Source organism: Onychomys torridus, chromosome 8, assembly GCF_903995425.1.
Source record: "Onychomys torridus chromosome 8, mOncTor1.1, whole genome shotgun sequence".
Lineage (NCBI taxonomy): Eukaryota > Metazoa > Chordata > Mammalia > Rodentia > Cricetidae > Onychomys > Onychomys torridus.
In genome coordinates, this window is record NC_050450.1 from 30,364,403 (window position 1) to 30,377,364 (window position 12,962).

Genomic DNA, 12,962 nt, shown 5'->3' on the forward strand with positions numbered 1-12,962 from the left:
AGAGAGAGAGAGAGAGAGAGAGAGAGAATAAGACCAGGAGACTTACAGAGACAGATTTATAAATAGATATAGAAATATGCCAGAATAATAACAAGAAAACAAATTACAAGACAGGTAAAGAAATAGACACATCTTTCTGCAAACAGAAGTTCAACAATTTCTTCACCTTAAACAGAAAATGACTTGTTCAAGGTCGTTCAACCATATGGTGGTATGATTAAAACAACAAGCCTTAAATAGAAATTATATTGTTTTGCCCTATACCAGCTGTCGCACTGCATTGTAGAAAATAAATAATAGGATTTTGTTGCAGATGCTGTAGATCTTCCAAACACTACAAGAAGACCTTGTTAATTGGGTATGCAAGGCTGCTGATCAGTAATATGCAGAAAAACAGCAACAAAGCTTTGAGCTGCTTACATGGAAGCTGGGAAGACAACACAATGCCTGTGGGCACAGATGGCTGTGCATAGAACTGCCTGGCTCTATTTTTATCTAACCTCCATCTCCCATGAAAGTGGATAGCAAAAGTAAGTCTACTGACATTAAAATCAATTTAGTTGTTGATGTTAGATGCTTATGATTAGTAATTCCAAGCAAGAAGGTGAAAATGACATGATACATAGCATGAATATGCTCCAGCATTTCCTTGCAATCCCTTTCAATGCCTATTCTCAGGCAAATCATGTTTGCGTGGTTTTCACATTTATTTCCTATAGTGTTATTCTATAAAATAATTCTCTTTGTCTTTTAACAAACAATCATACCTCTTTCAAAATGTATGTGCTGTCACTTGGGGATTTGTTATGTTTAATTTCCCCTGCTTTAAATAATAGTATGGGTTGATATTGTTTTCCAAAATCAGGGAGCATTAGATCAGAAAGAAAGTCAATACCCTTGAGAGACAAGGGTAAGGCATGCTGTGGAATTGGGTAAAATGGATGTTTTATGCTCTTCATGTTGAGGCAGTTGATGACTCCACTCTAACCAACAGTGTGTCCATGGGGCTCAGATATCTAAGACGTAGGAATGTTTAACTTTCCTACACATTTTTCTCCTTTCCCTGTGTTCACTGAAATAAACAAAATGGTGCTCCATTCAGACCCACACTGTTCTAGATAGGTGTTTGCTAATTGGTTGCCACTTCTCAACCTCTCTGACTTTATATCTTGGTATAAATTTCTTTGTGAGTGAAACTACAATTGCTACTGATCCTTAAAATGTTATGTTTTATAGTAACCTAATTTAATTCTTAGTCACGAATATGCTAGCTGGGAAAACCATCCATGGAACTGTGATTGTTCAGCATTACAATTGTTTCACCTTGTCTGCTATCTTTTTAACAAGGCTCTATTACACAGCTCATGAGTTACACATCATCTTTCATGTTTCAGAGCTCCTCACCATTCAGCAGTGAGCAAGAGATGTAATTGAAGAAAGCGAAAGCATTTGACTCTGCTAGTCACATGAGCGTGGGCAGATTAGAAATGGTGTTTGGAAGCTACAAACTCAGATGTATAATTTGAAATTGTCATATCTTATTGGAAATGTCACTTTTTCTTACATTCTGTCATTCATAAATGCAAGTGTCACTTCTTAAATCTTTTGGTAAATATTAATGGGCAAAAGTTTGTATGTTGAACATGTGCTAAAAAGTGAATTTTTAGGAGATGGTACATCCTAGTGTATCCTTGTATCATTCTGGGAATGTAATTCAATCAGCAGGTAAATTTGGAGTGGATGGAGGATGAATTGGAAGATGAAAAGTAATGCACATCTATGTTGAATGTCTATGCTTATTGGAATTGCTGTCTATTTAGTGTAATTGCATCATAGTTTCTCCCCAAAGCTCAGGCTGTGGTACTATTGGTGAGTGATAGGACCTTAAAGAGATGACACCTACTGTAAGGAAACTGGGTCACGTGGGTGTGCCCTTGAAGGGACATTTGAACCTGGCCACTTCTCTTCTTCCCAGATGCCATGAGAAGAGTGTACTGTATTCCAGCCTGTGCTCCCACTATGACATTCTCCCTAAATATACACTCAAGACAACAAAAGTAAGTGGTCATGGATTGAAGAGTCTAAAAGCGAGTGAAAATGAAATTTTTTTCTTTTAAGTTGATCTTCTGAAGTCATAGCAATGGGAAGCAAATGCAGAACCATGTCTCATACACACGCACATGCACACGCACAGGCACACGCGTGCGCGCGTGCGCGCGCGCGCACACACACACACACACACACACACACACACGACAAAAAATTTTTTTCCAAGCTCTTATGAAAGGCAAAATGTTCTGACCTTCATAGTAATCTCCTTTTAATGAAAAATGAGAAATACTGTTTTCATCAAGTATTTGTTCTTTTTGGTATATTATATGCTTAAAATTTTAGATGAACAGTATTGAACAGCAAATTCTATAAATACAGACATAAGACAAAGGAATCATCCTTCCTAGAAAATAAAATAAAAAGAAATAGAGTCAGTTGTGGGTAAAGTACTGACTGTGTACACCCAGACTCCATTTTTTTTCATTTATGTTTTTAATTTAAAAAAATATTTGAGGTTTATATTTATTTCACAGCAACAGATGTCCAGGAAACACCTACTAATTTTATATACTTATAATAAGGTGTCCTTAAGATTTCAGCTGACTTAGAAAACAATGTGAATAATTTTTATACCCCAATCTGGTTGGTTTCCACCTATGGTCAAAACAAGAGATCAATTCTTATATGTACTTTAAATAATAATCATGAAAAATGTTTATCATATTTACTAAAACTATATTTTTTTTCAAGGAACAAATCTGTATAAATATATTAGATTCCAGGATTTCTTATGGTGGATAAGATTTCCTTAGCTAATAAATAATACATAGATTTCTTTATCTAGTAAATAATATGTAACATTAGCTGTAAATACATTTCCAGAAATGATAGAAAATCATTAAATTAAATGTATGAAAATACCTCCTTTTTCTAAACACAGTTACTACCCTGGAGTAGAAGGTGACAGCTTAACATGTTACTAATGACCGTAAGTGGTCATAGGAAGTATTTCTGTCACTCATGTACATACCTGTAATGTTAGCCATTCTTAGCCATGTAATGTTAGACATTGTAAACTGAGCAATGAACTTTTTTTAAAAACCAATCTATCTTTTTATGGAATATACTAATGAGTGGCATGATGAAAAGCTATGGGTCTGGTAAATAACTACATTGAATATCCTTGAGCAGAATACATAAGCCTGTAAGTTTCCATCTATATTGATCAAATAGAAAAAAGTGATTATCATCCTCAGAGACTCATGGAAATAAAAGTGTAAAGTGCATAATTTTCAGTAGTTAGACCATCATAAGACTTGCTGTCCCTTCCTAGTCAACATGCAAATGATAGTTTCTGGTCATGTTTTGTCTTCCTGGGAGCATGCAACTCCTTTTTGCCAAGGGAGTACAGGCAGAAATCACACATGACACCTTGAAACCAAACAATTGTCTTTGAATTTCATAAGACTTCTAGATGCACTTTTCCTTCACCGCTGGAAATCCATTTCCAAATAATATCAGAACAACATTGGAATTTAAAACTCAAACACATAGTGTTTAAATGTAACATGAATAGTCCAGAATTATATCTAATACAAAATTAATTATCATTTTGTTACCAACTTTGAAAAAGGGGGGGGGGGCTGCTATTTACATTAAACTCAACACCTGCGTATCTATAAGTCTGTTTGCATTTGTTTTGCTTTCAAAGTCATACAGAAAACTCTGAAAAAGAGAAACATTCTTTTGAAAATTCCACCCATGAAGAAAATAACTGCTACATTTACACATCTGGGGAGTATCCTTGGTTACAGCAATTTATTTTAAGATAGCATGTTACTACTTCAAGTACTTTGGAAATTTTAGTATTGATTAAAATAGATGCATGACTCACAAAAAATCTCAAAAGTACAAAGACTCCAGGACCAATGTTACTAAAGCTAATTTTCCATTCAGTTTTCTCTCCTCTTTTAACTTAATTAATAAAATAGTATCTTACTGACTTTTGTCTTTGCATTTTATTTCTTGCTTCTCCACTCTATATTTAGTTCACTTCAATGATCCTTTGATCTCTTTAGTTTCCTTAGCAATCTAAATTAGCCTTAAGTTCGGAACGTGGATTTGTATTCAGAGGTTTTTTCAGCTATTTATTTAAATGAATATATGTATAAAAGATTGCATTTGAACGTCATATCAAGTAATGAAGATGACATAAGCAGAGATAGCAAAGTAGGTCAACATATGCACCAGCTCATAGAGAACAGTAATGTATGGTGGAGGGTGATGGACAAAGTCTGAGGACTAAGAACAAATAGCAGATAATTCTAGATAACAAGCAATGAATACGAACTTTATCCAAAACCCTGACTTCTAAATTGGGATCTATGTATTATTATAACTGGCAAAAATGATGACACATTTAATGGTATCAATTTTTTAAAATTTTTGTTTGTATGTATTTATTGCAATAGAAATTAAGAAATAATTATATTCCCACCAGCAGTGGAGGAAAGTTCCCCTTGCTCCACATCCTCTCCAGCATAAGCTGTCTTCTGTGTTTTTGATCTTAGCCATTCTGACAGGTGTAAGGTGGTATCTCAGAGTCGTTTTGATTTGCATTTCCCGGATAATTAGGGATGTTGAGCAATTCCTTAATGTCTTTCAGCCATTTGAACTTCCTCGGTTGAGAATTCTCTGTTTAGTTCTATACCCCATTTCTTAATTGGACTGTTAGGCATTTTGATGTTTAATTTCTTGAGTTCTTTATATATTCTGAATATCAGCCCTCTGTCAGATGTGGGGTTGGTGAAGACCTTTTCCCATTCTGTAGGCTGTCGCTTTGTCTTGTTGACCATGTCTTTTGCTCTACAAAAGCTTCTCAGTTTCAACAGGTCCCATTGACTGATTGTTTCTCTCAGTGTCTGTGACTGCTGGTGGGAATGCAAGCTTGTACAGCCACTTTGGAAATCAATATGGCATTTCCTTAGAAAACTGGGAATCCATCTCCCCCAAGACCCAGCTGTAGCACTCTTGGGCATATACCCAAGGAATGCTCAATCATACCACAAGGGCATTTGCTCAGCTATGTTCATATCAGCATTGTTTGTAATAACCAGAACCTGGAAACAACCTAGATGCCCTTCAACTGAAGAAAGGATAAAGAAAATATGGTACATATACACAATGGAGTACTACTCAGCAGAGAAAAACAATGACATCATGAGGTTTGCAGCAAATGGATGGATCTAGAAAAAAATCATCCTTAGTGAGTTAACCCAGACTCAGAAGGACGAACATGGTATGTGCTCACTCATAGTAGGATACTAGATGTAAAACAAAGAAGACTAGAGTGCTACACAACTCCTGGGAGGCTATCTAGAAAACAGGACCCTAGGAAAGACACAGGGATCGCCCAATGACAGAGAAATGGATGAGGTCTACATGAACAACCTGGACGACAGTGGGAGTAATGAAGGGCAAGATTTGAGGGAAAGCTTAGGGGAGCAGGAGATCCCAGCTGGATCAAGAACAGAAAGGGAGAACAAGGAATAACAGGCTATGATAAATGATGAAATGAGAACAGGAATAGGCAGAGTGCTGGAGAAGTCCCCAGAAATCCACAATGATACATCCTCTGTAGTCTGCTGGCAATGGTCGAGAGAAAGCCTGATCTGACCTAGTCTGGTGATCAGATGGCTAAACACCCTAAGGGTCGTGCTGGAACTCTCATCCAATAACTGATGGAAGTGGATACAGAGATCCTCAGCCAGGCCCCAGGTGGAGCTCCAGGAGCCCAATTGTGGAGAAAGAGGAGGGACTGTAAGAGTATGAATTGTTGAGACTAAGATTGGAAAAGAACAGGGACAAATAGCCAAACAAATGGAAGCACATGAATTATGAACCAAAGGCTGTGGAGCCTCCAGCTGGAGCAGGCCCTCTGGATAAGTGAGACAGTTGAATAGCTTGAACTGTTTGGGAGGCACCCAGGCAGTGGGACCAGGACCTATCCTTAGTGCATGAGCTGGCTGTTTGGATCCTTGGGCTTACACAGGGACACTTTGCTCAGCCTGGAAGGAGGGGACTGGACCTGCCTGTTCTGAATCCACCAGTTTAAATGAATCCCCTGGGGAGTCTTGGACATGGAGGAGATGGGAATGGAGGGGAGGGGCTGGGGGGAAGGTGGGTGTGGGGGCGGGAGGGAGGAGGACAGGGGGAACCCATGGCTGATGTGTAAAATTAAGACACAAATATAATAAATTAAAAAAAGAAATAATTATATTTATATGCTAGTTGTTTTTCTAGTTAATTTGATAAAATGCCAGTGAAAATCAAATTAATTAGGAAAGGATTTATTTGGGGGCAGAAAATGGTGGGGAAGGATTGGTTGCACAAGCTTTAGGCATCTGACACATTCATCCACTGTCAGGAAGCAGAGTGTGATGAATGCAGGTGCTCAGCTGAGTTGCATCATCATCATCATCATCATCATCATCATCATCATCATGATTACTGTTGTTGTTTTTATTATTATTCAGTTCAGGACCCTAGGCCAGAGGATGATACCACTCAAATCTTGGCCTTCTCACTGTGGATAACTCTAAGTCTGAGCTCAAAATGTAGGTGAAGGACAGCAAAAGAAGGAAATAATTAATAAGCACTAATTTGAAAATTTTGACAAAAAGTCATGAAGGTGCTTCATGAATACAGGTGTTTTAAATGCATTAAGAACAGCAGTGTGGAAGGGTCATTGGATAGGAGGGATAAAATGATTATCTTTTTGGTTCACTATGAAAACATTTAGGTCCCAAGAATAATGTTCTCTATAAAACCCTTTGCTCATGTTTCCATCTCAGAGTGTGAATATAGGAGAAAAAACTTTTGCTTTCTACACACACACACACACACACACACACACACACACACACACACACACACACAATATGGAGAGAATTTGATGACCAAACTCTATGAGTAAAACTAATATGATCACAAAGAAACAATTGCTGGTTTAAACACTGAACACAGGGGAAATACATAATTGAATTCTACATTATTTATTTTAACTGATGAAACAGGTATAGTTTTATCCAAGTAGTTGTCACATTTGGTGACCTGAGGGGTTAGGGGTTGATAATAAAAGTCCCTAAGTAAAAGAAGACAGAAGTTAGGTTCTCACAGGATAATAGAGTTCCTGATGGGATTTTAATAATTAGTTATGGTGATCATACTAACAGTGATGGAATTTTTTTCCATTTAACAAGGGCTTCCCATAAGCTGGAACACTTTAAGCATTTTTTACTTGGCTTTTTTTTTTTTTTTTCATGTGAGTTCTGGGAATTCAAATTCATGTCCCTGTGCTCACAAAAAAAAAGCATTCTTACCAACTGATTCATCTCCCCAGTGCCCCAGTTTTTCATTTTGTTTTATTTTTGTTTCTTGTTTTTTTTTTAATGTTAAGTAGAAATCCAACTTGACATCTACAGTAATCCCATGACAGTGTTCAGATATGTTGAATGATTTCTAAGAAAACCACATGAATACTAACCAGTGAAGCTGCTTTAGGTTATGAATGGTCAGGACCTAAGAGTGCACACAGTGAAGGTTCCAGGTTGTTCTGGTGTAGACATCAGTAAAAGCATTAAGGAAAATCGGGCATTTGTTTAAAATTTAGAGTCATGGAAATAAGATGTTGAGGATGAGGCCTGTAAGATGATGCTCAGTACTGTGAGAATTTAACCCTCAGGACCTACATGGTGAAAAAGAGAGAACCAACTCCCATGGCTTGGATTGATTGCAACATTCACACTGTGGCACATGCACACACACTAAGTGGATAAATGAAATGTGTTTTTTGAAATACTGTTTATGAATTTAAAAGTTCAGTTGGAGAGAAAGAAAGCTGAGATTGAATATGAATATAGAATATGCAAGGTCATTTCAAGCATATATTAACAGGTGAGTTTTGTGACAAACTGAGACACCACAGAAAACAATGCTGTAAGTGGCATGGGGCTGGTGTCTTAAATATTAGAGACAATAGTGTGAGTTTGATTGAATTTTCTTCATTCTTGATGTATGCTGGGCCTTGTACAGTGGGGCTCACAGCACCATCAGGGGCACTAAATAGTGTAATAAGTAAGAAAAAGCATGTGTCAGGGAGAAGAACCATTAAATTTATGCCCTACACATGCACTCAATCTTCACAAATAATTAAAACCCTCAAATCACTGACTGTGATATCAGCATTGTTGGTAATGGTAATTGGTAGTGTGATTTGGTAAATTGCTATAAGCTGCTTGCACAGAGAAGGAATTCTGGTGTGTGTTGGTGGTGTTCAAGATGTTCTGCAGCTTTTTGTTCAATGTAGAAGGCACACACCTTAGAGGAGGAGAGAGGCTGACAGCAGGGACATGCCTTAATAAGCTGCCGACACAGTCCAGATAAGAACAGACACATTTGTGAACGAGGACGGTGGCGGCAGCAGCAACAGAAAGGAGGGCAGTTACACAAGACACTTCAGAGGCACAGGAGCCTTCATGATTCATTAGGTGTGGGAGGCAGAGACATGACTCTGAGTGTTCATGCCTGGCTCACAGGGGCCATGGGGGTGCTGCTGCCAGATAATGAACCATCAAGAAGAGATGGGGTTTGGGAGGAGGACTGTTCCATCAGGATTCGTGATGATCAAGTAACGCGGCTACAGATACCCACTGAGTGCTACACTAATTTACCACCTGGAAAATATTTTCTTCAAGGGATGGCACGGAGGTCCTGAGAGTAAATAAGATGACGTGGGAAAGTAAATGTGAGAGCTATGAAGAAGCAGTGACTCCACTAGTGAGGAATTCTTTCCTGCACAAAGTTCTTCATCTTGTTTACAGAAAGGAGGGGTACAAGCTTTGGTGCTAGTTGTTGTACAATCTGCCTTTTCTTCCTCTCTTTCAATATGCTCAGTTTTGAGGGCACAAAAATACATACCTACATGCATATAATATTAATTTAGTTTATTATATTTTATAGTAACTTCTATGCATACTAAGTGATGCTGACTGGCTAGTTTTGCTAATTAAAAATATTGTCCATTTAGCTAAAAATACAGTAAGCTTATTTAAAGACAAATAGCACTGTGAAAAGGGCTCCAGCTTCAGCCATGTTGAGTCAGGTACCACTCTGCTCTGTCTTGCCACAGTTTCCCAACATTCTATAAATGAACAGCATCATTAGTCATACACAAAGCTCATCTCCAAAAGGGTGGTGTCATCAGCTCTGGGAATGCTCTGGACATTTTTGATGTTAGCTTGACATCAATGAGGAACATTCTAGCTTTGATATGCCAATTTTCTCTTAATTACTCAATAAACCTCCTCCTCTAATCAAAATGACAGAGAACCCACTGGTCTTACAGCTGCTTTTGACCATGCTATGAAATCATCAAGTGAATATTGCATTCCATTCTACATTGTTCTACATCTGTCATCTGTTTACAGCTCTCTTCAGTCTCATAGTACCTTCTACCAGTTCTTCCATGGATTTTCTAGAATTTTAAGGAATCAAATTGTCACAAGTATCAAGCTGCTCTGTTGGTATTGATGTTAGTTTTCAATTCAGACTTTATTTTCAATGAGACCATTAAAATAGAAATGCCCGGGAAACACACATTTAAGAGAGAGAGAGAGAGAGAGAGAGAGAGAGAGAGAGAGAGAGAGAGAGAGAGAGAGAGAGAAATAGAAAGAAATGGTAAATGTTAAATCTAGCCACCACACTAAAATTATAATGAAGTTGAGTTTCATTAAGAGAAGTTATTGTATTAAATCTAGCTTTCTCCTTTAGAGCTTCACTGTGATTTCCTTAGAGAATAATATTATCATGGGACTTTAGTAATTCTTGCCATGTTTATAGTCATTGGATCATTCTCTTCTGTACACTTGTCTTAACAAATGCCCGCAGGCAGTCTCCAAGTGGCTCAGGCAGGGATGGACAGTTATGCTAGGGACTTATGAGACAGCATCAGCCTTCCTCTGCTGTCATTTGCACTGAACATCTTGCTGGAGCAAAATGAATAAACAAAAAGTGTGCTAGTCATGAATTTGTGGATGCTGTTTTAGGATGCTAGTACAAATATAGAAAAATGAATGTACAGCAGAACTTGATTCCAGTTTCTCTTTCTGGAAGAGATAGCCACTGGAGATTATTTTTATATTACTTTTATATATGGGAGGCTTTAGTGCCAAGGTAATTTTGAGATTTTTTTTTTTTTTACCCCACTTGAACCAAATGGAAAAAAAAAAATGTTCTAGTACATGAAGATCAGGATCCCTGTGAATGAAGGAACAAAAGGATACCTTTCTCTATGCATTCAAGCACTGCTTCAACCTCATCATTTTTTTTTCAAAACAAAGGAATCTTTTGAAGAAACTGTGAGTAATAAAAGAGGTGCAAGGATAGGATGCTTCTGAGGTTTGGAGAATGGTGTGCTGAAGGCTGATTTTGTGATTTCAGTTTCACTCAGTTCCTGGTTCTTCTCATCTCTGAGCAACAAATGCACTACTTTCCAAATAACTCAATACAAAAATTATCCTTTGCTTTACATATATATAGTATCCACTTATGAGTGAGTATGTTCCATGTTTGTCTTTCTGAGTTCAGGTTACCTCACTCAGGATGATATTTTCTAGTTCCATCCATTTGCCTGCAAATTTCATGATGTCATTGTTTTTTACAGCTGAGTAATACTTCATTATATGTATGTACCACATTTTCTTTAACCATTCTTTGGTTTAGGGGCATCTAGGTTGTTTTCAGGTTCTGGCTATTATGAATATTGCTGCTATGGACATAGCTGAGCAAGTATCCTTGTGATATAATTGAACATCCTTTGGACATATGCACAAGAGTGGTGTCACTGGGACTTGAGGTAGACTGATTCCCAATTTTCGGAGAAACTGCCATATTGATTTCCAAAGTGGCTGTACAAGTTTGCACTCCTGCCAACAGTGGAGAAGTGTTCCCCTTGCTCCACATCCTCCACCAAATCCCTCTGCATATGGGAGATAGTTGTGTAGCTTGGTCTATTTGAGGAGCTCCTGGCAGTGGGATAGGAACCTATCCTTGTACATGAGCTGGCTTTCTGGAGTCCATGACCTATGGCTGGACACTTTGCTCACACTTGTTGCAGCAGGGAGGGACTCAGTCCTGCCCTAACTGAATGTACCGGGCTTTGCTGAGTTCCCAGGGGAGGCCTTACCCTTTTGGAGGAGTGGATGGGGGCATGGGCCAGGGGAGAGGGAACCTGGGGAGGAGCAAGAGGAGGGATGAAAGGGAGAGCTGTGATTTGTATGTAAAATGAATTAAAAAAAATTAAATAAAAAGAGAAAATTAAAAAAATTATGTCCTATGAATTTTACAAAAAAGAACCATTGGAAATCTGACTGACAGTTATATATTTCAATGGTCTGCCTTAATAGTAATAGACAATAAAATAAAAGCCTAATGTTTACGTCTAAAATTGGGACAGATTTGTGTTGGTATCATAACATTGAGTTGTTAGAATTCTCTGCACAGAACACACATTCAGCTTTTCAGAGTTCAAACTGGCTACATATATGAAATATTCCTCATCTCAAAATATGTCTAATTTTCTCCCACAAAGAGTTTTGAAACAATACATCATACCATCTATATCAGTTACTTTTATATTAGTGTGCTAAGACACTATGAGCAACACGTCTTAGAGAAGAGTTTATTGAGGGCTTATAGGTTTAGAGGGTGAGTCCATGACTATCATGGGGGGTGTGGGAGCAAGCACACAGGCAGTGTGCTCAAACAGTAACTGAGAGTTTGAAACACAACCATGAGGTAGAGCTAACTGGGAATGCTGTAGGCTTTTGAAATCTGAAAGCCGACCACAATGACACAGCTCACATTAGTTAGAGTTACTATTGATGTGACAAAACACCACGACCAAAACCAAGTTGAGGAGGGAAGGGTTTACGTAGCTCACATATCCTGAATCGTAGTCCCTTGAGGGAAGCAGAGACAAGAAATCAAACCAGGCTGGAATCTGGAGGCAGATGGGGACAGGCTGTGGAGAAGTGCTGCTTACTGGCCTACTCCCCATGACTTGTTTAGCATGCTTTTGTATAGCACACAGGACAACCAGCCTAAGAATGGTACCAGTCATATTGGGCTGGGCCCTTCCAAATCTATCACTTATTAAGAAAATTCCCTACAGTCTTACTTACAGCCCAATCTTATTGAAGCATTTTCTCCATTAAGATTCCCTCCCCACAAATGACTTTAGCTTGTGTCACATTGACATAGAACTAGCCAGCACTTACTTCCTCCAACAAGTTCACCTTTTTAAATCTCAACCCTTCTTAAACACGTCAATCAACTGGGGACCAAATATTCAAACATGAGTCTATGGTAGCCATTCTCATTCAGACCACACTACCATTAAAAGTCGTGATACTTCATATAAAAATAATGACCTTCAGCTTCTCTTACTAATTAATGTCCTGGTTATGTGTACTTAACAAATGCAGTTTTAGCAGCATTCAACGTTTGGCAGTTCTCCTAATACCAGTATCATTTTATATATAATATGTATAAATATATGTGTATAGCATATACACAGACTCTCAGTGAGTAGTTCTTTTAATATATATAAAACAATTGGGAAAGTTGGACCTATCAGAATTTTAGGTAATGTCATAATATCTATAGCCGATGACAGATGCAGTTGTGACTTGAGACAGGTTACGTTATGCAATGCAAAGCACATTATCTTATCCCGTTTTGGAGCCAATATAAAATTATGAAATTGAACAGTGATTTCCAGACACAGCAATCCAGATTCACATATAACCTCACAGCCATTCTGACAGTAACAGCATTCATAAGGACTATGC

At 38.0% G+C, this 12,962-nt stretch overlaps 1 protein-coding gene across 2 annotated transcripts in view; it reads right to left on the reverse strand.

Moving 5' to 3' along the window:
• Positions 1 to 12,962, reverse strand: part of Gabrg2 (gamma-aminobutyric acid type A receptor subunit gamma2) — an 89,826-nt gene that overhangs the window by 38,444 nt on the left and 38,420 nt on the right. The window lies entirely within an intron of this gene.